The sequence below is a fragment of the Saimiri boliviensis genome, chromosome 15 (genome assembly GCF_048565385.1).
Source record: "Saimiri boliviensis isolate mSaiBol1 chromosome 15, mSaiBol1.pri, whole genome shotgun sequence".
NCBI lineage: Eukaryota > Metazoa > Chordata > Mammalia > Primates > Cebidae > Saimiri > Saimiri boliviensis.
Window position 1 is genome coordinate 23199710 of NC_133463.1, and position 26394 is coordinate 23226103.

The window sequence follows — 26394 nt, forward strand, 5'->3', positions numbered from 1 at the left end:
AGAAGGGGAGAGTGAGAGAGACACACACACACACAGAGACAGGGACAATCTCTCCAATAAGGGTTGGTTTATTTGGGAGATACCAGGTCAAGAGGAGATCCTGCCAGACATTAGTTTTAGTTACTTTTTATTGTGTGCTTACTATGTGCCTGGCTAAGTACTTCTATGGATCATCTTATATAATCCTTATATCAATGCTATAAAGTAGATGTTATCCTTATTTTCAGAGGATGCTTTGAGAAGTTCACACAGCTAGTAAGTAGAAGTGCCTGCAAAGATCTATGGCCTCCCAACATACTCCCTTGCTCATTCTTCCCTGCTAGTAGTCTTTCTCATTCCAAGATAATAGTTAGGAAAACATGCTTTGGAAATGGGCAGAGACCAGCTGAGTTGAGTCCTAACTTCATTTATTCAATACTTTTTAAATTCTATTTTGCCCAGACACTGTTGAAAGCACAGTGGTGAGCAACAATATTTCCAGCTCTTGTTATCAGGGGTTTACAACTTAGTGGGGGAAGAGAGACAGTCAAATTACTCACACACTGTGAAATTGTTAATAATGACAAATGTAGCCAGAAGAGGTACCCGAACTCCTGAATTCCTGAGAGCTGATGCTAGGGCGTTTGAATTAGACAGTGAAATCAGTCAAGGCTTTCTGAGGAAGTGCCCCTTGAGCTGATATCTGAAGGATGGCAGGGCATTATCTAGGCAAAGAGGGGAAGGAAAATGAGGTCTAGGCAGAAGCAGCAGCAAAGACCTAGCTCTGGACAGAGCACGGTGAGTCTGGCTGGGTAATAGAGAGCTAGGGAAAAGTGAGCAGAACAGAGCCGTGGGCAGGTGACAGGACCAGATCACACAGGGCTTGGAGGACAGCCTTGAGTTTTGTCTTTGTCTACATAGCAGTGGGACACCATACAACGGTCGTGGAGAAGTTCTTGTCTTCTCCTTTTCTTTTTCCTTTCTTTCTTTCTGTCTTTCTTGACGAGTCTTGCTCTGTTCCCAGGGGTACAGTGGCATGATCTCAGCTCACTGCAACCTCTACCTCCAGGGATCAAGCCATTCTCCTGCCTCAGTCTCCCAAGTAGCTGGGACTACAGATATCCACCACCATGCCCGGCTAATAGAGACTGGATTTCACTATGTTGGCCAGGCTGGTCTTGAACCCCTGATCTCAAGTGATCTGCCCACCTAGGCCTCCGAAAGTGTTGGAATTACAGGCATGAGCCACTGCACCTGGCCTTCCTTCTCCTTTTCTTTTTCCTCTCTTTCTTTCTCTCTGCAGACATCAGACTGTGCCCAGACTTAAGTCATTCAGAGAGTTACCTCTGTTATTCCTTTTATAGTAGCTTTTAGTGACACTTTTACTTCATGATGCCTCAGCTCCCCTGCCTCAGGAGAAAGAGCCTGGAGGGCTCCACAGACACTGTCACCACTAGCACAGGACAGCTTCTAGTACAGGTCTTTCTGGCCCCGCCAACACATGAAGGAAAGCACAATTTTATTGCTAAGCTATTTTGTTTTAGAAACATAGACTCTGAGATAAGCCAAAGCAACGGAGCTGTTTGTACATCCATTTGTGACTTTTTTAATTTCAGAGTTAGGAGGTCAGCTGTGGAAGCTGCCAAGGTGTGAAGGGAACACCAGGATAGAGTCCCAGGGCCCTCAGAGGAGCTGCTCTTGGCCAGCTGAAGCCATCCCAGGCTGGGAGGGCCAGGCCACTCCTCAGCAGAACAAATATTTGTTAGCACTTTACACAAGAATACTCTTGAGCTCATCATATTTACATTGCAAATGTTCTGTAAATAGCAAGGCAGTTATGTGTACCTAAAATTTGTCTTTTATTTGAGGACACTGTATTCATAGAGGAGGAGAGAAGTGAGTTTTGGAAGAGAGAGGAGTACCATTAAAAAGAAAACAAACACAAAGCCTCCTGCGAACCTCCCTTTGCCAGGGCAGATATTTAAGAGGCCACCCCAAAATGAATCCCAAATGCATGCTTCCTCCAAGTCTCTCTCGGTAGATTAAATTAACCTACAGTTATAAACCCCAACTGTCAGTGCAAACTGTCTCTGAGGGGAGTCAATGACAGCCTGGCCCTGGCTTCATTACAGGGGTCTCCATAGTGTCATGGTGTGGGGTTCTCCTTGCAGGGCCCCCACAGTGCCCAGCCCCTGTGTTCTATAACCCATTAGCTACAACTTCCTGAAGGAAGGGAACAGAATCCCTCTGTGCTAAAACAATGACTTTCAAGAAATAGACTTTCTTGTCAACAAAGGTCTACACATGGAGGTAGATTAAGGTCAGGTGTAGAGAATACTTTCCTGTATGTTTTGAGACAGGCTTTTTCATTATAAAATGAAAAAAAAAAAAGGAAAACACTTAAAATAGAATAGGTTAAAGGAAAGAAAACTTTTAATCCCACTAAAGAAAACCAGTACTTTTACCCATTATGAAGGAAATTAGTCTTTTTGTTTCTACAGTTTAAATATTTTATTTATATGTGTTCTATGTAAGGATTATCGCCACATGGTGTGATGCTTCTGGAAGTATTTCTATCATTTCCCAAATCCTGTCCCCCATGAAACATGAAACATGTCCTCCAGTACAGCACAAAATCTCATTACTGTTATTTCTTTATATTAACCATTATTCTTCCTTTCCTGCTATTTGCAATTCAAATCCCTTTCTTGTCCCCTCTGCCTCCTTTTTCCTACCACATCCCTAATGTGATAGCAGGAATTCATTTGTCAAGTGGCTTTCTTGTGTGGGTTTTCTTTACTGTAGTGCACATCTGTGCCAGGCTGTGTTGGGAGAAATAATAGAAGAGACACGGAAAGGCGCATGAGGCCCAGAGGACTTTGAGCACTTTACAGATTGGGTAGCTGAAGGCCTGGGATGGAGACAGGGTCATGGAAGTTTGGTACATGAGCATAACTATGACCCCTTGAAGAAACAGGTGGGGTATATTTATTGTCTCTGAAGCAATCAATTTTCAAACATCACTGGAACTTAGAGTAACCCAGCCTGATAGAGCTCTGCTCAAGAGCTCTAGCCACCACTAACCACTGCTACTCAAAGTGTGGCCTGAGAGCTCTTTTGTTACTCATCTACAGAAATTGAGAACAAGCATTTAGAAACATTGTCAGCAAATTCCATGGCTGTGACATCCAATTATGTGATCTGTGGACTCACCTCATTCACATCAGTTCAACTGTGAATTGAACCCCAAGTGAATTGACCAGTTCAATTGTCAATTTCAGATAGAGAATTGAATGTGTCATGAGCTGCATTCTAGATGTGTGGGAGGATTAGGACAGATGGAAAATTAGAAAATAAATAAGTCCTCAGCCACTGTGTGAGAAGTTCTGCAGCAAACTAATGCTTTTAAGCATTTTTCTTCCTTCAACTACATTAGACTTTGAGACAAGAAGGAGGAGGACCAGGGCGTAGGAGAAAAATGATTACAGCAGGCATTAATTGAGCACTCAGTACTGGGCTCTGTGCTAAGTACTTTACTCATATCAACTAATCTAATTTAGAACACAACAATTTCCATACATTATATTATTATTATTATTATTATTAATATTATTGAGACAGGGTCTTGCTCTGTTGTCCAGGCTGGAGTGCAGTAGCACAATCACTGCTCACTGTAGCTTTGACTTTGTGTGCTCAAGTGATCCTCCCACCACACTTTTCTCAGTAGCTCGGACTACAGGTGTGCCCCAGCATGCCCTGGATAATTTTAAAATTTTTTGTAGAGACAGGGTCTCCTGATGCTGTCCAGGCTGGTCTTGAACTCCTAAGCTCAAGCAATCCCTCCTTTGGCCTCCCAAAGTGCTGGGATTATAGGTGTGAGCCACCAGTCTCAGCTCCATTATTCCATTATTATTTCCATATCAGAACACTGGTGATCAGGAGGTATAAGCAATAACTCTGTGAGTAGACTTCCATCCTGAGGCGTAACCAGGGTGAGCCCTACCTCTTCTGCAACTCTTCCAGTTCATGGGGGTCTGATTTGGATCTTGGTCCCCACTAATCATTTTGGCTCTCCCTGTCTTGGCCTCTGGCTCTACTGGCCTCTCTCCCTGGCAGATTCTCATGGTTACAGAGAGGTGGGAAAGTCCTGTGAGGCAAGGGGGTGGAAAAGCAAGAGGAAAGAATCCAGACAGGAAAGGAAGCTGGGGAAAGAGTCGAGAGGAGTGAAGGAGAGCTTGGCTGGAGGCTATTCTTTAGGGAAGGAGTTGTAGCAACTGTTATGGGTGGAAAGTGGAGAATGTGGGGAAAGGAATTGTTGTTAAAAAAAAAAAACCGAGTGAAGTAATCACTTCCTCTGCTTCTCCACAACTTTGCGAAAAAGTCATAGACCTTTCTGTGCTTTGGAATAAGGTGGGTGTTTTTTTCTGTCCTGGGTGAGAGCAGGGCAGGCTGCCTGACCACATCTGGATTATATTTGGATAACCCAGAGCCCTTAAATCTTGTTCCCAGCTAGTATTGCCTGGGACATACTGTCTACATCAGAGAGAGAGAGAGGAGCTCTCGTAGTTTTCTCTTTTTTTTTTTTTTTTCTTTAAGGAGGGCTAGGGCTGGGGAGGAGCTGGGGATGGGATCTCCCCGCCTACTTCCTTCCCACAGAGTCACCACGTAGGTATTTAAGTGTCCTTCCTTCCTGCCTCACCCAGGTGTCTGCACAAGGTTACCCAGGAGAAGTCTGACTTTTAGCCAGCATTATCATTGCTTGATACAGAGTTTTCAAGGTGGATTTGCACTAAATTTGGTATCCTCCTTTGCATTATTTTCCATCAAAACAATTATTTTATAATTTATAAAGTGGTCTCATTATTTAAGAATCTGAGGTTAGTGAGCTTTAGGAAGAACAGCTAACCTTGAGCAGACTTCTCTAGACTTTATCCTCAGGTTCATTTCAATTCAGAGAGTGGTCTGGGGCTCCTCCTACAGCTTCACATAAAGCCATTGGTCATTTAAATTCACATGCCAAATCCATGTTTGCAGGGAGAAACCTTCTTGTACACAAATCCTCACACATTTCTAGGCAAAAATTGTAGTGATCTTTTTTGTTGTTGTTGTTGTTCCAATGAAAGACACCCAAGTGATTGTTTTTTTTAACCAGTCTTTCAGGTAGTTTGCTAGGGCTGGGCTTTACTATGTAGAATATTTAGGAGATTTTCCTGAGAGAGTCTTCTCCCTGTGAGATGCATAATTTGCAAGCTGGGGAAGACATCAGTCTTTTGTAAGTCTGAGATTTTTCAATTTAAAATGAAATATTTTGCTTCTGGGGATTCTTCTCCATGGAATTGTAAAGTGCCCCTGTGTCAATGCATAATTTATTCCATGAGAAGCTTTGTCTTGGGAGCATTGCAGTGGCTGGAAATTAAGAGACTTCTGTTTCAATTCTAACTTCACCAGTGACTTCTGTGTGACCTTAGGGAAATTAGTTAACCTCCTTGGGTTTTATGTGCTTTAAAATGAGGATCAGACTATTACCTCATTGTCTGGGCTCAAAGCTCAATAAAAAGCTAAAGCCCAATGGGATCGCCAGGTAAAGGTTGCTAACACTCTACTTGTTCTCTGATGTGAAAGGCCCTTGCTCGGTTCAGAGGGGCACAATGACTAATTCTATCAGTCTGCAGTCCTTTGAGAGGTCTATTTCATACTGACTGTACTTTATATTTGAGAAATGTCATGATTTTTAAAAGGATGTTATATATTTGATTTTCTCCATCCTGGGGAAGGAGGGATTTATTATCACTTGAATTATATTGAATGAGTTTAGGGCAGGGAATGTGAAAGAAGTGTTGAGTTAATTTGTAGACTCAGTAGTATATAGGATAACACATCTTCATCCATAATCTAGTCTAATGTGTCACAGGATCCTTAGGGTCTTGCTCTTCCAGCTGGAAACCTCTGTGGACAGTAGCTCCTTTGCCCAAGTTTTGCTTGGGTTTGCTGGACTCATTCTGCCCCCTCGGTCTGGCAGGCTGCACTTGGCTCGTGCTGCTGGTTCAGATACCACACCTGCTAAGGGTAGACCAGGTGTGCAGCGGCAAGGGGTGTGTGAGTGAATGAGCATGGGATCCGCTCACTGTGCACAGCCAGCCACGCTGGCTGCTGTGGCAGGGCAGGCAGCTCGAGTTGCTGGCACAGGCACCAGCTCTGTTCAAGGTTGTGGCTGGATCAGATGCACTCCAAGTGACTTCCGCTGTGGGTACTCCTGTCTGGATGAGGGGGATGTGGTGGCACCCAAAAGTTTTGACATGCCAGGAAATGCAGAGCCCCAAAGAGGTTGTCACTACCCTAGCTTGGGAATCCCCTAGGCCTGGGCTCCCCAAAGGGTTGCAGTTCTTCTTTCCTTCTCATCACTTGCAACATGGCAAGTGCTGGGGGTAAGGTGGTGTGCTTCAGCCTTGTTTGTGTTACAGCTCTTTCAGTCCCACCATTCCTTGGGTCCTGAGTTCTTGTCCCATGTACAGAAAGAATGAGGTGCATGGACAACTGGAGGGTGAGCAAGGCAGAGAGTAGCTTTATTGAGCAACAGAACAGGTCTCAGGAGACCCAAAGTGGATAGCTCCTATCTACAGGAAGGTCGTCTTGATGAGTGTCTGTCTGAGTCTGGAGTTTTTACATCCTCAAAATGGAGGAAGTACATACTGACTGGTCCATGGGCAGCCATGGCAGGCCTGGAAAAAGCATAATCCAATTGGCCAAACCGTCATCAGTGAAGTTCTCACTCCAGGCCACCAACTTTGCCCAGAACTGGCAGCCCAGCCCCCAGGCGTCAGGCCATATATGGCCTGAAGGAGAGGTTTCACTGGGGGCTGTCCCTTTTCTGCCCAGGAACCTGTCTGCCATTAACATGCTGTCCATGGTGACCAGGCTGTCCTGCTTCAAGAGGTGCCCACCGGCCCATGCTGAGCTACCCTCAGACCCCAGCCCCCCTCCCATGCCTGTTGGCGCCCAAAGTCTGGAGGGGGCCAAGGAGGAAGGAGGCTGGTATATGCACACCTGGCCAGGTATGACAGCACCCAGGCTGGGCCATAACTTTGCTCTACCCCGGAGTGGGTGGCAGGAGTGGGCAGAGGCCAGGGAGTAGGAGCCTGCAGGGTCAGGGGGCTTCCAGAGTCCCCGAGAACTCAGGGATGTTAGGGTCTAGAGCCGTGGTTGGGCAGCTGCAGCAGTGCCAGGGAGCACTGGGGTCCTCCCTTACCAACTCAATGTGGGGCAGGGCTTCTGCTTGTTCGCTGCCACCATTGGTTCCAAGAAGTATCCAGCCCCATTTGCACCTCCCCCATGCAGCCAGCATTCTCACAGCCACACCAGATAGGCTCGTGCCACCATCACATGGAAAGACAGCTCCTTTGGCAATATTTATACTTTTAGTATGAATTATGCTTCGGAAGTATGTTGCTTCTAGAATCAGAGTGACTAGATTTTTATTTTTATTTTTTTTAGGAATCCTAAGGAGAAAAATATGTTATTCTGTCTTTGAAACATTGGAGAATAACTCATAGAGGTGAGTGATAGCCAAACTACTCAGTGTTTCTATATCTCGGTTTTGTTTCCAAATACTATAATTATTGACTCATCACCTACTAGAAAGAGTATGAACATCAGAGGCAGGAAATCCTTTTTTTTTTATTTTCAACTTTTATTTTAAGTTTAGGAGTACATGCGCAGGATGTGCAGGTTTCTTACATAGTTAAATGTGTGCCATGGTGATTAACTGTACAGATTATCACATCACCTAGGTATGAAGCCCAGTGTCCATTAACTATTTTTCCTGATGTTCTCTTTCCTCCCACTCCCCATCCTCTGACAGGCCCCAGTATCTATTGTTCCCTTGGATGTGTCCATGTGTTCTCATTATTCAGCTCCCACTTTTATGTGAGAACATGTGGTATTTGGTTTTCTGTTCCTGCATTAGTTTGCTGAGGATAATGGCTTCCAGCCCCATCCACATCCCTGCAAAGGACATAATCTCATTCCTTTTTATGGCTGTGTAGTAGTCCATAATGTGTATGTACCACATTTTCTTTATTCAGTCAACCATTTTTTTTTTTTTTTTTTTTTTTTTTTTTTGAGACAGTCTTGCTCTCACCAGGCTGGAGTGCAGTGGCGTGATCTCGGCTCACTGTAAACTATGCCTTCCAGGTTCAAGCGATTCTTCTACCTCAGCTTCCCAAGTGGCTGGGACTATATATGTGTGCTGTCATGCCCAGCTACTTTTTGTTTTTTTAGTAGAGATGGGCTTTCACCATGTTGGCCAGGCTGGTATTAAACACTCGATCTCAGGTAATCCACTTGCCTTGGAGTCCCAAAGTGATGGAATTACAGGTGTAAGCCATGGCACCTTGCCCTCCAGTCGATCATTGATGGGCATTTAGGTTGATTCTACGTCTTTGCTATTGTGAATAGTGTTGCAATGAACATATGTGTGCATGCATCTTTGTAATAGATGGTATTTCTGCCTCTCGATGTTTGTGGAATCACCACACTGTCTTCTACAGTTGTTGAACTAATTGACACTCCTGCCCCAAGTGTAAAAGTGTTCCTATTTCTCCACAACCTCACTAGCATCTGTTGTTTTTTGACTTTTTAATAATAGCCATTCTGACTGATGTTAGATGGTATCTCATTGTGGCTTTGATTTGCATTTCTCTAATGATAATGTTGAGCTTTTTAAAATATGTTTGTTGGCTACATATATGTCTTCTTTTGAGAAGCGTCTGTTCATATCCTTTGCCCACTATTTAATGGGGGTTGTTTGTGTTTATCTTGTAAATTTGTTCAAGTTCCTTGTAGATGCTGAATATTAGACCTTTATCAGATAGGTAGATTGCAAAACTTTTCTCCCATTCTATAGGTTGTCTGTTCACTCTGATGATAGTTTCTTTTGCTTTGCAGAAGCTCTTTAGTTTAATTAGATCCCATTTGTCATTTTTTGTTTTTGTTGCAATTGCTTTTGGTGTCTTCATTATGAAATCCTTGAGACTGACTGGATTTAAATCTTGTCTTTCACTCAATGAGGACTGTTAGTCAAGTTACTTAGCTTCTCTAAGTCTCATTTCATACATAAAATGAAGATTATAAAAGTACTAATTTCATAGTGTTTTGAGGATTAAGTGAAATAACATATATATATGTATATATTATATATATATATATATATATATATATATATGGCATAGCTAGTATATAGCCCATTATACAATAAATTCCCAATTATTATGTTTTAATTACATTTTATTTTCTGGTATGTTAAGATATATTTGAATAACCTTTTTTTAAGTCTGTACTTTAAAATGTATAACTTTTTTATAAATCAGAAATTAAAGAAGAAAATATAAAAATGATCTGTAATCTTTCTACTGAATAATCTCTGTTGAGTTTTAAAAACAAGCACATTTATAAAATTAGAAATGTCAAATAGTAGAGAAGTATATTATATGGAAAGTTGGAAATAATCTCTATTATTTATGATTATTTCCACAAAATGGTACACATTCTTTCATATAGGCATCTGCTTTTTCTTTTTCACACATAAGATATTATACCAGTGATAGTATTTTACATTTGTTTTTTTTCACTTTCATATCTGAGAGCTCATTCAAAAAATAGGTCTAATTAATTCTCTTTAATGTCCTCCTCATATTTCATAATAGAGACACGTCATTATGTATTTATCCTGTTAACTATTGATGAACACTGTGCTGTTTTTAGTTACTTTAATTATGCTTCAGTGAATATCCCTGTATGTATGTTTTGGATAATTTTTGTAAGTACATTGGGAAGATAAATTTCTAGCAGTGGGCTTGCTGACTCATGCATTTTAGCTTGACAAGCCCTTGTATGTTCTGAGTTCCTCCAATTATAATCACTTTCAAGATGAAAAAATGGCATCATATGATATACATTTTGAGAAGCATAGTTCTTCATTTTCTATTTCTTGTTTTGATTTTATTATGAATGAGGCTAAATACCTTTTTCTATATTTGGTGGGTCTTTGTGCTTTTTTCCCACTGCAAACTGCATGTTTATAGACCTTGCTAATTTTCTCTAGTGGGTTATTCATCTTTTTCTTATTAATTTATATTATCTTTAAAAAATAAATATGTGGCTTAAAGAGATATATCTAATCATATGTAATTTTAATTACACATTGGGATTTTAAAAATTTTGCTTAGGAGTTAGAGTAGGCAAAAATTGTGTTTACTGGCCTACCACCTATTTTCCCTTCTACAAATAGCACCAGATTTTCGTTTTGAGTAGCAGCCATTTTTTTCTTCATCTATTTGAGATGTCCTTAGGCCCTGGACACATGACCTAGACTTGTCTACCAAAGCTATGCATCCACAAATAGTTATATGACCCACACTTTTCCAGTAGGAGCCATTCCTGTGACTCTGCTGAATCCATTTGAAAAGAATTCCTCTCTCCTTTCCCTACTCTTCTCCACTGCAGTTGAGAAGGATAGATAGGATGCTGTCAAAAATATAATGTACAGCCGAGTGCAGTGGCTGTATACTGTATTTAAATCTCAGCACCTTCAGAGACTGAGGTGGGAGGATCTCTTGAGCCCAGGAATTTGAGACAAGCCTGGAAACATGGTGAGTCTCTGTCTCTACAAAAAATAGAAACAAACAAACAAACAAACAAACAAAAAACCTGAGCATAGTGGCAAGTGCCTGTAGTCTCATCTACTTGGGAGGCTGGGACAGGAGGATCCCTTGAGCCCAGGAGGTTGAGGCTTCAGTGAACCATGATTGGCGCACTGTACTTCAGCCCAGGTAACAAAGTGAGACTCTGTCTCAAAAGAAAAATAAGAAGAAAAAGAAAGAAGGAAAGGCTGGGCATGGTGGCTCACTCCTGTATTTTCCAGCACTTTGGTTGGCCAAGACATCTACCGATCACTTGAGGTCAGAATTTTGAGACCAGCCTGGACAACATGGTGAAACTCTGTCTCTACCAAAGGTACAAAAATTAGCTGGGTGTGATAGTGTATGGCTGAAATCCCAGCTACTTAAGAGGCTGAGGCATGAGAATCACTTGAACTTGGGAGGTAGAGGTTGTCATGAGCCGAGATTGCACCACTGCATTCCTGCCTGGGCAACACATTGAGGCTCCTTCTCAAGTAAAATGAATGAGGAAAGAAAGAAAGAAAGAAAGAGAAAGAAAGAAAGAAAGAAAGAAGAAAGGAAAGAAAGAAAGAAAGAGAAAAGAAGGAAGGAAGGAAGGAAGGAGAAAGAAAGAAAATACAGTACAGTAGAACCTCAAGTCAGAAAGGAATTAGAAGCAGAGGTATAGAGGAAGGCAAGTGTATAGTAAAAAATGTCCTCTCTAATATCATGGGCCTCTTAGGTGAAGTGGACTTGATCTGGAAGTTAGATATGACAGGATGAGAGGGAGGTGACCAAACGCAGGTGGGAGAAATGCTGCTGGGGTGACTTGAAATCTAAACTAATCCTGGCAGGGCCATAAATGCCAAGTAACAGTTTATTCAAGAAAGGGAAATGGGGACTTGTTTCGACAAGTTGCAATATGACCTCCATATTCCAAAACAACCAAGTCTTTTTTTTTCTATTGCTTGAAATATATTTTCTTCATTGACAATATCATACCGTACATGCTGTATTATATTTCAAATTTTTAAAATGTATATATATTTCTTTAAACATATAATCATTGTAAAATAGATCACATGAAAGTATTCTCAAATTTCAATATTGTTTCTAATGGGTCACTTTTATTATCTTCTACTTTTCTCTATATCCAAATAGAGAAGTATACATGTATTTATATATTTTTTTATGATTAGGTAAATACATGAGAATTACTACAGGGTTTTTTTTCTCTAATGTGTGTAGTGTGTTTTTGTGTGTGTTGAATAAGAGCTAAACGTTGGTCAACAAGCAAAATAGCCCCACTTAACTAAAAAAAATTACAAAATTCACTCCTTATGTTTAGCAGATAAAATAATCCAATTGGATTCTGCTTTTGTCTGCAATTGTCTATATTTTAAAAAATTATTTTTGGGTAAATATTAGATGTATGAATTCAAGTTCTTTTAATTGTCTCATGTCATTAATCCTATAAAGCATTATTTGAAAGTACTTAGACAATGGTATCTAGAGTTAATCTTTTGATGAAATCACTGTGATTTTTAACTAGAGATATTCATTAAATTAAGTTATAGCAAGATATATATTTTAAAACATCTAAGTTGTGGTTTTTAACATTTTTATTACATTGATTTTAAATAATTTTAACCTATAGTTTAGATTCAGGGGGTATTTGTGTGGGTTAGTTACTGGGTTATATTATATGTTGCTGAGATTTGGTGTACAATTGATTCTGTCACCCAGCTTCTGAATATAGTACCCAATAGTTTTTCAACCCTTGCTTTCTTCCCTCCTGCCTCTTTCTAGTGGTCCTTGTGTCTATTATTCCTGTGTCTATTATTCTTGTGTTTGTGCCCATGAAAACCCATTGTTTAGCTGCCACTTATAAGTAAAAACATGCAGTATTTGGTTTTCTGTTCCTGAATCAATTCACTTAGGATTCTGGCCTCCAGCTGCATTCATGTTGCTGCAAAAGTCATGATTTTATTCTTCTCTGTGGGTATAGTATTCCACGATGTATACGTACCACAGTTTCTTTATCTAATCCACCACCGATGGGCACCTAGGTTGATTACATGTCTTTGCTATTATGTATAGTGCTGTGATAAATATACGACTCCATGTGTTTATCTAGAGGTTAAACATATGGACTCATATGTTTATCACAGCACTGTTTAGTAGAGTTCAAGATTTCTGGTAGAACCATTTATTTTCTTTTGGACATATATCCAGCAATGAAATTGCTGGGATTAAATGACCAAGTCTTAAGAAGAGACCGGTTTAACAACTATTAGGCTACAGCCTCTAGTTTAAGGAACAAACTTCCTACATATGTGATTCAATATGCATGAGTTTTTTTTTTTTTTCGGGGTGGGGGAAGTCACACATAGTGATGGCTACAGAAGCATTTGAAATGAAGGATGTCTCTTATTTCTTTCTCTCCTTCTTTCTTGTCTTCCCCTTCTGTACTAATTAAGAATCTGGGATTTGGATGTCACCAAATGTCAGGGGGTAAGGTCCTACTGCATTACATATATTTTAATAATCTGGGTTCAAGATTTAAAACATATAAAGTGAACTTGAAAGTACAGTTTCTATTTTTTTTCTTCAACTTATATTTTAAGTTCCAGGGCACATGTGCATGATGTGCAGGTTTGCTACATAGGTAAATGTGTGCCTTGGTGGTTTGCTGCACGTATCAACCCATCACCTAGGTATTAAACCCTTAACTATTCTTCCTTATGCTCCTCCTCCCCTCCAGCACCCCTCTGAGAGGCCCCAGTGTAAGTTGCTCCCCTCGCATATGTCCATGCATTCCAATTATTCAGCTCCCACTTATAAGTGAGAACATTTGGTGTTTGCTTTTCTGTTCCTGCCTTAATTTGCTGAGGATAATGGCTTCTAGCTCCATTCCTGCCAAGGACGTGATCTCATTTCTTTTTTTGGCTGCATAGTATTCCATGGTGTACATGTACTGCATTTTCTTTTTTTTTTTTTTTTTTCTTTTTTTTTTTATTGCATTTTAGGTTTTGGGGTACATGTGATGAACATGCAAGATTGTTGCATAGGTACACACATGGCAGTGTGCTTTGCTGCCTTCCGTCCCCTCACCTGTATCTGTCATTTCTCCCCATGCTATCTCTTCCCACCTCCCCACCCCCCGCCCCTCCCCCATTTCCCCCCAACAGACCCCAGTGTGTAGTGCTCCCCTCTCTGTGTCCATGTGTTCTCATTGTTCAACACCCGCCTATGAGCGAGAATATACGGTGTTTGATTTTCTGCTCTTGTGTCAGTTTGCTGAGAATGATGGTTTCCAGGTTCATCCATGTCCCTATAAAGGACGTGAACTCATCGTTTTTGATGGCTGCATAATATTCCATGGTGTATATGTACCACATTTTCCCTATCCAGTCTATCATCGTTGGGCATTTGGGTTGGTTCCAGGTCTTTGCTATTGTAAACAGTGCTGCAATGAACATTCGTGTGCACGTGTCCTTGTAGTAGAATGATTTATAATCCTTTGGATATATACCCAGTAATGGGATTGCTGGGTCAAATGGGATTTCTATTTTTAGGTCCTTGAGGAATCGCCACACTGTCTTCCACAATGGTTGAATTAATTTACATTCCCACCAACAGTGTAAAAGTGTTTCTATTTCTCCACATCCTCTCCAGCATCTGTTGTTTCCCGATTTTTTAATGATCGCCATTCTAACTGGTGTGAGATGGTATCTCAATGTGGTTTTGATTTGCATTTCTCTGATGACCAGTGATGATGAGCATTTTTTCATATGTTTGTTGGCCTCCTGTATGTCTTCTTTTGTAAAGTATCTGTTCATATCCTTTGCCCATTTTTGAATGGGCTTGTTTGTTTTTTTCTTGTAGATCTGCTTTAGTTCTTTATAAATTCTGGATATCAGCCCCTTGTCAGATGGGTAGACTGCAAAAATTTTTTCCCATTCTGTTGGTTGCCGATTCACTCTACTGACTGTTTCTTTTGCCGTGCAGAAGCTGTGGAGTTTGATTAGGTCCCATGTGTCTATTTTGGCTTTTGTTGCCATTGCTTTTGGCGTTTTGGTCATGAAGTCCTTGCCTACACCTATGTCCTGAATGGTTTTGCCTAGATTTTCTTCTAAGGTTTTTATGGTATTAGGTCTGATGTTTAAGTCTTTAATCCATCTGGAGTTAATTTTGGTGTAAGGTGTCAGGAAGGGGTCCTGTTTCTGCTTTCTGCACATGGCTAGCCAGTTTTCCCAACACCATTTATTAAACAGGGAGTCCTTTCCCCATTGCTTGTTTTTGTCAGGTTTGTCGAAGATCAGATGGTTCTGGGTATGTTGTATTTCCTGTGAGGCCTCTGTTCTGTTCCATTGGTCTATATCTCTGTTTTGGTACCATTACCATGCTGTTTTGATTACTGTAGCCTTGTAGTATAGTTTGAAGTCCGGTAGTGTGATGCCTCCCGCTTTGTTCTTTTTGCTTAGAATTGACTTGGCTATGCGGGTTCTCTTTTGGTTCCATATGAAGTTTAAGGTGTTTTTTTCCAGTTCTGTGAAGAAGGTCATTGGTAGCTTGATGGGAATAGCGTTGAATCTGTAAATTACTTTGGGCAATATGGCCATTTTCACGATGTTGATTCTTCCTAACCATGAACATGGAATGTTTCTCCATCTGTTTGTATCCTCTCTTATTTCGTTGAGCAATGGCTTGTAGTTCTCCTTGAAGAGGTCCTTTACGTTCCTTGTTAGTTGTATTCCTAGGTACTTTATTCTCTTTGTAGCAATTGTGAATGGCAGTTCGTTCTTGATTTGGCTCTCTTGAAGTCTATTACTGGTGTATAGGAATGCTTGTGATTTTTGCACGTTGATTTTGTATCCTGAGACTTTGCTGAAGTTGTTTATCAGTTTCAGGAGATTTTGGGCTGAGATGATGGGGTCTTCCAGATATACAATCATGTCATCTGCAAATAGAGACAATTTGATTTCCTCCTTTCCAATTTGGATACCCTTTATTTCTTTTTCTTGCCTGATTGCTCTGGCTAGAACTTCCAGCACTATATTGAATAGGAGTGGTGAGAGAGGGCATCCTTGTCTAGTGCCAGATTTCAAAGGGAATGCTTCCAGTTTTTGCCCATTCAGTATGATATTGGCTGTTGGTTTGTCGTAAATAGCTTTTATTGTTTTGAGATACGTTCCATCAATACCTAGTTTATTGAGGGTTTTTAGCATAAAGGGTTGTTGAATTTTGTCAAAAGCCTTCTCTGCATCAATCGGGATAATCATGTGGTTTTTGTCTTTGGTTCTGTTTATGTGGTGAATTACGTTTATGGACTTGCGTATGTTGAACCAGCCTTGCATCCCCGAGATGAATCCTACTTGATCATGGTGGATGAGCTTTTTGATATGCTGTTGCAATCGGTTTGCCAGTATTTTATTGAAGATTTTTGCATCTATGTTCATCATGGATATTGGCCTGAAATTTTCTTTTCTTGTTGAGTCTCTGCCGGGTTTTGGTATCAGGATGATGTTTGTCTCGTAAAATGATTTGGGAAGGATTCCCTCTTTTTGGATTGTCTGGAATAGTTTCAGAAGGAATGGTATCAGCTCCTCCTTGTATGTCTGGTAGAATTCAGCTGTGAACCCATCTGGACCTGGGCTTTTTTTGGGTGGTAGGCTCTTTATTGCTGCCTCGACTTCAGACCATGTTATTGGTCTATTCAGGGTTTCGGCTTCTTCCAGGTTTAGGCTTGGGAGGTTGCAGGTGTCCAGGAATTTATCCATTTCTTCCAGGTTTACTAGTTTATGTGCATAGAGTTGTTTGTAATAGTCTCTGATGATGGTTTGGATTTCTGTGGAATCTGTGGTGATATCCCCTTTATCGTTTTTTATTGCATCAATTTGGTTATTCTCTCTTTTCTTTTTTATTAATCTGGCTAGTGGTCTATTTTGTTGATCTTTTCAAAAAACCAGCTCCTGGATTTATTGATTTTTTGGAGAGTTTTTTGTGTCTCTATTTCCTTCAGTTCTGCTCTGATCTTAGTTATTTCCTGTCTTCTGCTAGGTTTTGAGTTTTTTTGATCTTGCTCCTCTAGCTCTTTCAATTTTGATGATAGGGTGTCAATTTTAGATCTCTCCTTTCTTCTCATGTGGGCACTCATTGCTATATATTTTCCTCTAGAGACTGCTTTAAATGTGTCCCAGAGATTCTGGTATGTTGTGTCTTCGTTCTCATTGGTTTCGAAGAACATCTTTATTTCTGCCTTCATTTCATTGTTTATCCAGTCAACATTCAAGAGCAAGTTGTTCAGTTTCCATGAAGCTGTGCGGTTCTGAGTTAGTTTCTGCATTCTGAGTTCTAACTCGATTGCACTGTGGTCTGAGAGACTGTTTGTTATGATTTCTGTTCTTTTGCATTTGCTGAGGAGTGATTTATTGCCAATTATGTGGTCAATTTTAGAGTAGGTGTGATGTGGTGCTGAGAAGAATGTATATTCTGTGGATTTGGGGTGGAGAGTTCTGTAAATGTCTATTAGGTTTGCTCTTTCCAGGTCTGTGTTCAGATCCTGGATATCCTTGTTGATTTTCTGTCTGGTTGATCTGTCTAATATTGATAATGGGGTGTTAAAGTATCCCACTATTATTGTGTGGGAGTCTAAGTCTCTTTGTAAGTCATTAAGAACTTGCCTTATGTATCTGGGTGCTCCTGTATTGGGTGCATATATATTTAGGATCGTTAGCTCTTCTTGTTGCAGTGATCCTTTTACCATTATGTAATGTCCTTCTTTGTCTCTTTTGATCTTTGTTGCTTTAAAGTCTATTTTATCAGAGATGAGAATTGAAACTCCTGCCTTTTTTTGCTCTCCATTTGCTTGGTAGATCTTCCTCCATCCCTTTATTTTGAGCCTTTGTGTATCCTTGCATGTAAGATGGGTTTCCTGGATACAGCACACTGATGGGTTTTGGCTTTTTATCCAATTTGCCAGTCTGTGTCTTTTGATTGGGGCATTTAGTCCATTGACATTTAGGGATAGTATTGTTATGTGTGAATTTGATGCTGTCATTTTGATGCTACCTGGCTGTTTTGTTGGTTAGTTGATGCAGATTCTTGATTGTGTTGCTGCTTTTTTACCATTTGGTGTGTTTTTGGAGTGGCTGGTACTGGTTTTTCCTTTATGTGTGTAGAGCCTCTTTCAGGAGTTCTTGTAGAGCAGGTTTGGTGGTGATGAAATCTCTGAGTGCTTGCTTGTTCACAAAGGATTTTATTTTTCCTTCACTTATGAAGCTGAGTTTGGCTGGATAGGAGATTCTGGGTTGAAAGTTCTTTTCTTTAAGGATGTTGAATATTGGCCCCCAGTCTCTTCTGGCTTGTAGGGTTTCTGCTGAGAGATCTGCTGTGAGTCTAATGGGCTTCCCTTTGTGGGTAACCCGACCTTTCTCTCTGGCTGCCCTTAGCATTTTCTCTTTCATTTCAACCCTGGTGAATCTGACGATTATGTGCCTTGGGGTTGCTCTTCTTGAGGAATATCTCTGTGGTGTTCTCTGTATTTCCTGGATTTGAATATTGGTCTGCCTTGCTAGGTTGGGGAAGTTTTCCTGGATAATATCCTGAATAGTATTTTCCAGCTTGGATTCATTCTCTTCATCACATTCAGGTACACCTATCAGACGTAGATTAGGTCTTTTCACATAGTCCCACATTTCTTGAAGATTTTGTTCATTCCTTTTTGTGCTTTTTTCTCTGTTCTTGCCTTCTCTTTTTATTTCATTGAGTTGGTCTTCGACCTCTGATATCCTTTCTTCTGCTTGGTCAATTCGGCTGTTGAAGCTTGTGCATGCTTCACGAAGTTCTCGTGTTGCGTTTTTCAGCTCCATCAATTCACTTATTCTCCTCTCCATGCTGTCCATTCTCGTCAGCAGTTCGTCCAATCTTTTTTCAAGGTTCCTATTTTCTTTGCGATGGGTTAGAACATGTTCTTTTAGCTCATTGTAGTTTCTTACTACCCATCTTCTGAAGTCTGATTCTGTCATTTCATCACCCTCCTTCTCCATCCGGTCTGGTTCCCTTGCTGGTGAGGAGTTGTGATCACTTTTAGGAGGAGAGGTGTTCTGGTTTCGGGAGTTTTCATCCTTTTTACGCTGGTTTCTACCCATTTTTGTGGGTTTATCCACCTGTTGTCTGTCTCTGTCCCAGGGAGTTGGAGCTTTATGAGTTTCCGTTGCACTACTGCCTTTTTTGATTTTTTTTTTTTCAGGTCGGACCCGCCCAGCTAGCAGCACTCCTAGCCTCTGCCTGCCCGCAGGGGCTTTGCTGAGCTGCTGTGGGCTCCGCCCAGCTGCCCTGAGCTCTTCCCTGTAGTCCTTTTTATATGGGCGTAGTTAGAACTGTCTGGGCAATGGTGGCCCCGCCTCTGTTATGGTGGACTGTCTCTGTTGTGGCAGGTTGCCTCGGCAACGGCAGCCTGCCTTCGTAGCGGTGGAGAGTCTTAGTAATGGCGGAAGCCCCTCCCCCACGGAGCCGGACCGTCCCGGTTCAGCTGTGCTTGGTTTGAAGGGCTCAACCCAGAGGGTTTCCAATTACTGTTTTTGTTTTCCTTGTTGTTGGGGGTGGAGGGGTGGGACCAACTGAGCCTGATCACCTGGCTCCCTGACTCAGAGTCTTTTCTTTTAAGTTGAAGGACCCCGCGTTCCGGTCGCTTGTTGAAAAGGCGCCGGGATCTCCCGTGCTGCGACTCACGGAGTCGGCTTGAACCGCGGCGCCAGCTCCTGGCGGATTTTTTGCCTAGGAATCTCCTGGCCTGGCTCGCTGTTTCAGATGAATGGGCTATTCTGCCATCTCAGGGCTCTGCTCGCCAGCTAAGAGGGCTCCCAGTCCAGTGGCTTTTGTACGGAGAACCGCAGCAACAGGGAGTGGTCACAGCAGCCGCGCGGGCGGAATCAGCCCCGCGGGGGCCAAAACAGCCGCACCGGCTGGGACTGCGACGCTGGCGACCCCTCTGCCTGGGTATCTCCTGGTCTGTGGGCAATAAGAGTTCGTCTGGAAATGCGGCGTCCACTCACCCTCTGCACTTTCACTGGGAGCTGAAGTCCTGAGCTGTTCTTAGGCGGCCATCTTGAAAGTCCTCCTGCATTTTCTTTATCCAGTCTATCATTGATGGGCATTTAGGTTAATTCCACGTCTTTGCTATTGTGAGTAGTACTGCAACAAGCATATGCTTGCATGTATCTTTATGAAAGAATGATTTATATTCCTTTGGGGCTATACCCAGTAATGAGATTGCTGGGTCAAATCGTATTTCTGCTTCTAGATCTTTGAGGAATTGCCCTACTGTCTTCCACAATAGTTGAACTAACTTACACTCCCACCACCAATGTAAAAGTGTTTCTATTTCTTCACAACCACATCAGCATCTGTTGCTTTATGAGTTTTTAATAATAGCCATTCTGATTGGTATTAGATGGTATCTCATTGTGATTTTGATATGCATTTCTCTAAGGATCTGTAATGTTGAGCTTTTTAAAATATGTTTGTTGGCTGCATGACTATCTTCTTTTGAGATGTGTCTGTTCATGTTCTTTGCTCACTTTCTAATGGGGTTGTTTGTTTTTATCTTGTAAATTTGTTTAAGTTTCTTGTGGATGCTGGATATTAGACATTTGTCAGATGAATAAATTGCAAAATTTTTTCCCATTCTGTATGTTTACTTTTTTTTTTTTTTTTTTTTTTTTGAGACTGAGTTTCACTCTTGTTACCCGGGCTGGAGTGCAATGGCGTGATCTTGGCTCACCGCAACCTCTGCCTCCTGGGTTCAGACAATTCTCCTGCCTCAACCTCCTGAGTAGCTGGGATTACAGGCACGCACCACTGTGCCCAGCTAATTTTTTGTATTTTTAGTAGAGACGGGGTTTCACCATGTTGACCAGGATGGTCTTGATCTCTTGACCTCGTGATCCAACTGCCTCGGCCTCCCAAAGTGCTGGGATTACAGGCTTGAGCCACTGTGCCAAGGCCATATGTTGACTTTTTACTCTGATGGTAGTTTCTTTTGCTGTGCAGTCACTCTTTAGTTTAACTAGATCCCATTTGTCAATTTTGCTTTTGTTGTAATTACTTTTGGCATTTTCATCATGAAATCTTTGCCTGTGCCTGTGTCCTGAATGAAATGACCAAGTCTTAACAACAGATTGGTTTAATAACTATTAGTCAGGCTATAGCCTCTAGTGTAAGGAAAAAATCTCCTGCATATATGACTCAATGTGCATGAGTCTTTTGGTAAAGTCACACACAGTGATAGCTACAGAGGCATTGTACAGATACAGAAGTATTGCCTAGATTTTCTTCTAGGGTTTTCATGGTTTTGGGTTTTATATTTTATAGTTTGGGTTTTACATTTAAGTCTTCAATACATTTTTGTGTAAGGTATAAGAATGGGGGTCCAGTTTCAATTTTCTCCATATGACTAGCCAGTTTTCCCAGCACCATTTATTAAATAATTATTCCCCTTCCCTTTCCCCATTGCTTGTTTTTGTCAGAGTTGTCAAAGGTCAGATAATTGTAGGTGTGCAGTATTATTTCTGAGTCCTCTATTCTCTTCCATTGGTCTATATGTCTGTTTTTGTACCAGCACCATGCTGTTTTAGTTACTGTAGCCTTGTAGTATATTTTGAAGATAGATAGCATGATGCCTCCAGATTGTTCTTTTTACTTAGGATTGTCTTGGCTATTCAGGCTCTATTTTGGTTCTATGTGAATTTAAAATTATTTATTCTAATTCTGTGAAGAATATCAAGGATAATTTAATAGAAATAACATTGAATCTATAAATTACTTTGGGCCTATGGTCATTTTCATGATATTGATTCTTCCTATCCATGAGCATGGAATGATTTTCCATTTGTTTGTGTCCTGTCTGATTCCCTTGAGCAGTGGTTTATAGTTCTCCTGGAAGAGGTCCTTCACTTCCCTTGTTTGCTGTATTCCTAGGTATTTTATTCTCTTTGTAGCCTGAATGGGAGGTCATACATGATTTGGCTCTCTTCTTGCCTGTTTTTGGTGTATAGGTATAGCAACTGTTGCACATTGATTTTGTATCCTGAAACTTTGCTGAAGTTGCTTATCATCTTAAGAAGCTTTTGGGCTGAGATGACGGGGTTTTCTAGACGTAGGATCATGTCATCTGTGAAAAAAGATAATTTGACTTTCTCTCTATTTGAATGACCTTTATTTCTTTCTCTTGCCTAATTGCCCTGGCCAGAGGTTTCAATACTATGTTGCATAGGAGTGGTGAGAAAGGGCATCCTTGTCTTGTGCCAGTTTTCAAGATGAATGCTGCAGCTTCTGCCCATTCAGCATGATATTTGCTGTGGGTTTGTCATAAATGGCTCTTATTATTTTGAGGTATGTTCCTTCAATATCTAGTTTATTGAGTGTTTTTAACATGAAGAGATGTTGAACCTTTTCAAAGGGCCTTTTCTATGTCTATTGGGATAATCATCATGTTTTTGTCCTTAGTTTCGTGTGATGAATTACATTTATTGATTTGTGTATGTTGAACCAACCTTGCATCCTGGGGATGAAGGCAGCTTGATCATGTTAAATAGGCTTTTTTGATGTGCTTGCTGGATTCAGTTTGCCAGTATTTTATTGAGAGTTTTTGCATTGATGTTGATCAGTGATATTAACCTGAAATTTTCCATTTTTTTGCTGTATCTCTGTCAGGTTTTGGTATCAGGATAATGCTGGCCTCATAAAATTAGTTATGGAGGAGTACCTCCTTTTCAATTGTTTGGAATTGTTTCAGTAGAAATGGTACCAGCTCTTCTTTATAGCTGTGGTAGAATTTAGCTGTAAATCTGTCTGGTCCTGACTTTTTTTTGGTTGATTGGCTATTTATTACTGCCTCAATTTCAGAACTCATTATTGGTCAATTTAGAGATTTGGTTACCTCCTGACTCAGTCTTGGGACAGTGCATGTGTCTAAGAATTTATCTGTTTCTTCCAGATTTTCTAGTTTATGTGCATAGAGGTGTTTATGGTATTCTCCAATAGTTCTTTGTATTTCTGCAGGGTCAGTGACATTCCCCTTACCTTTTCTGATTGTGTCTACTTGATTCTTCTCTCTTCTTTATTAGTCTAGCAAGCAGTTTATTTATTTATTTATTTTTTCAAAAATACCAGCTCCTGGATTTGTTGATTTTTCGAAGGTTTTTTTTTGTGTGTGTGTCTCTATCTCCTTCAGTTCAGCTCTGATCTTGGTTATTTCTTGTCTTCTGCTAGCTTTGGGGTTTGTTTGCTCTTGGTTTTCTAGTTATTTTAGTTGTGATGTTAGTTTGTTGATTTGAGATCTTTCTACCTTTTCCATGTGGGTATTTAGTGCAATAAATTTCTCTCTTGACACTGCTTTAGCTGCATCCCAGAGATTCTGGTATGTTGTCTCTTTGTCCTCGTTAGTTTAAAAGAACTTATTGTTTCTGCCTTTATTTTGTTATTTACCCAGGAGTCATTCAGGAGCAGGATGTTCAATTTCCATGCAGTTGAATGGTTTTGAGTGAGTTTCTTTTTTTTTTATTTGAAACACACTCTCACTCTGTAACCCAGGCTGGAGTGCAGTGGTGCAATCTCGGCTCACTAGGTTCTACCTAGTGGTAGAATCTCTACCTCCTAGGTTCGAGAGATTCTCATGCCTCAGCCTCTTGAGTAGCTGGGATTACAGGTGTGCACCACTATGCCAGGCTAATTTTTTTTTTTTTTTTACTTTTTATTTTTAGTGTAGACTTCCTGAGTTCCAACTTGATTGTGCTGGCATGTGAGAAACTGTTATGATTTCAGTTCTTTTGTATTTGCTGAGGAGTGTTTTACTTCCGATTATGTGATCAGTTTTAGAGTAAATGCCATGTGGCGATGAGAAAAATGGTTATTCTGTTGTTTTTGGTGTTTTGGCATGGGGATTTTTGTAGATATCATCGAGTTGGCTTGACACAGAGTGAAACTGAGTTCCTGAATATCTTTGTTTATTTTCTGTTTTGATAATATTTTCAGTGGGGTGTTAAAGCCTCCCAATATTACATGTGGGAGTCTTAAGTCTCTTTGTTGGTCCTAACAACTTGCTTTATGAATCTAGGTTCTCCAGTATTGTGTCCATATATGTTTAGAATAGTGAGCTCTTTTTGTTGAATTGAACCCTTTTCCATTATGTAATGCCCTTCTTTGTCTTTTTTGACCTTTGTTCGTTTAAAGTCTGTTTTGTCAGAAATTTGTTTGTTTCTTTTTATTCTATTATCTCTATTCTTGTCTGCCTATCTTATTTCAGAAAGGTCATCTTCAATCTCTGAGATTCTTTACTCCACTTGGTCTATTCTGCTTTTGATACTTGTGATTGCACATCTCATGTTGTCTTTCTTAGCTTCATCAGGATTGTGACCTCTGCTTTTGTCTGTTTACCATTTGCTTGGTAAATTTTCCTCCATCCCTTTATTTTGAGTGCTTGTGTGTCTTTTCACATGAGATGGGTTGCCTGAAGACAGTATACTGATAGGTCTTGACTCTTTATCCATCTTGCCATTCTGTGTCTTTTAATTGGGGTATTTAGCCCATTTATGTTTAAGGTTAGTATTATTATGGGTGGATATGATCCTATTATCATGAAGTTAGCTGGTTATTTTGCAGACTTGTTTATGTGGTTGCTTCATGTGTCACTGCTCTGTGTACTTTAGTGTGTTTTCGCAGTGGCTGGTACCAGTTTTTTTCTTTTTATATTTAGTACTTCCTTCAGGAGCTCTTGCAAGGCAGATCTGGTGATGATGAATCCCCTCAGCATTTGCTTGTGTGAAAAGGAACTTATTTCTCCTTCACTTATGAAGCTTAGTTTGGCAAGATGTAAAATACTAGGTTGGGAATTTTTTTTTTTTTAAGAATGTTGAATATTGGCTCCTAATCTTTTCTGGCTTGTGGGGTTTCTGCTGAGAGGTCCACTGTTAGTCTGATTGTCTTCTCTTTGGAGATGATCTGGCTTTTTTCTCTGACTGCCCTTAACATTTTTTCTTTCATTTTGACTTTAGAGGATCTGAGGATTATGTGTTTTGGGGTTGATCTTCTTGTGGAGTATCTTACTGGAGCTTTTGGATTTTCTGATCTTGAATGTTGGTCTGTCTTGCTAGGTTGAGGAAGCTCTTTTGGACAATATCTTAAAGTATGCTTTCCAGCTTGGTTCCATTCTCCCCATCCCTTTCAGGTACTCCAGTCAGTCATAAATTTGTTTTTTTTTTACATAATATTTCTTGAAAAATTTGTTTGTTTCTTTTTATTCTATTATCTCTATTCTTGTCTGCCTATCTTATTTGAAAGGTCATCTTCAAGCTCTGAGATTCTTTACTCCACTTGGTCTATTCTGCTGTTGATACTTGTGATTGCACGTCTCATGTTGTCTTTCTTAGCTTCATCAGGTCAGTTATGCTTTTCTCTAAACTGGCTATTCTGGTTATCAGCTCCTGTGCATTTTATCCTGATTCTTAGCTTCTTTGCATTGGGTTAGGAAATGCTCCTAAGTCAGCCAAGTTCCTTATTACCTCGAAAATCTTCAAGGTTGCTGACCTTTGGATGGTTTTTTTTTTTTTTTTTTTTTTTTTTTTTTGGAGTCTTTTTGTTGATGTTGTTGTTGCTTTCTGTTTGTTTTTCTTTTAGCAGTCAGGCCACTCTTCTGTAGGGCTGCTGCAATTTGCTGGGGGTCCACTCCAGACCTCAGTTGCCTTGGTCCCTCCCACACCTGGAGGTATCAGCAGTGAAGGCTGCCAAACAACAATACTGGCAGCCTGCTCATTCCTCTGGGAGCTCTGTCCCAGTGGGGCACAGACCCGATGCTTCTCACATGCCCCTGTAGGAGGTGTCTTGAGACCCCTGTTGGGAGGTCTTACCCAGTCAGGAAGAATGGGATTGAAGACTCACTTAAAGAAGCAGTCTGACTGCCCCTTGGCAGAGCAATTGCACTATGCTGAGGGAAGTGAGCCTCATCCAGACCTCATGGACTTCAGAGCCAGCAAGCTAGACAGAGTGCAATTTCATAATGCTGCTTACTTTTGGCATTGAGCACCCGTTAATGATCATGTTCCTTTTGGGAAGCCTGAAGTTCAACTTTCAATAAGAAGAGTTAAGTGGCAAAAATGTGTAAGATAAACTCATAAAATTAAGCTTCTAAGGCAAGAATTAACTAAGTAAAAAAGCAGAAAATTAACTCATAGTAAGTAAAGCTAGTAATTTATATGCCCTTAAATATTTTTTTTTTGACAGTGTGATAGTAGCAGGAGTCACAGATCAGCAAACTTTAAACCATGTAATAAAACCAGCCACACTGATTAAAGAGTAAAATTTACTAAATGTAGATCAAAATGATTTTCTTTTTTCAGGATAAACTCATTAGAAAAGTCAGATAAAACCATATGGGTTACATTAAGAACAACAAGCCAGGGACTAAATTAAAAGGGAAGGGTTTCAGTGCCTTATCTCCTTTGGGTATCATGAATGTAAATGTGAATGGACATTTGAATGTGAGATGGGGCTGAGGATCAAGAGGGCCATATATTCACTGTCTTTTGTAAGTTCATCTAACTTGATAAAAGTCAATGTCCCAAACTTCCCTTTCTCCTTTCCCTCATGTTTCTACGGCTAAAAATGACTAAATCTGGCATTACAATATTTGGCATGAAATGTTTTAAATACATAAATTTTCTGGCAGATCTGGCACTGAAACTTTTATATTTCAATTACT

The 26394-nt window shown here is 40.4% G+C and overlaps 1 long non-coding RNA gene across 5 annotated transcripts in view; it reads left to right on the top strand.

Annotated features, from left to right (window-relative positions):
• The window catches only part of LOC120362337 (uncharacterized), a 450979-nt gene that overhangs the window by 169616 nt on the left and 254969 nt on the right, over positions 1-26394 (top strand). For 3 of the 5 annotated variants that reach the window (XR_012514036.1, XR_012514038.1, XR_005578272.2), the window contains one exon: positions 7471-7531. This is a non-coding gene — a long non-coding RNA (uncharacterized LOC120362337). Of the gene's footprint in view, positions 1-6855; positions 7032-7470; positions 7532-26394 lie in introns of all 5 variants that reach the window. The other 2 variants (XR_012514035.1, XR_012514037.1) reach the window with 1 other exon arrangement.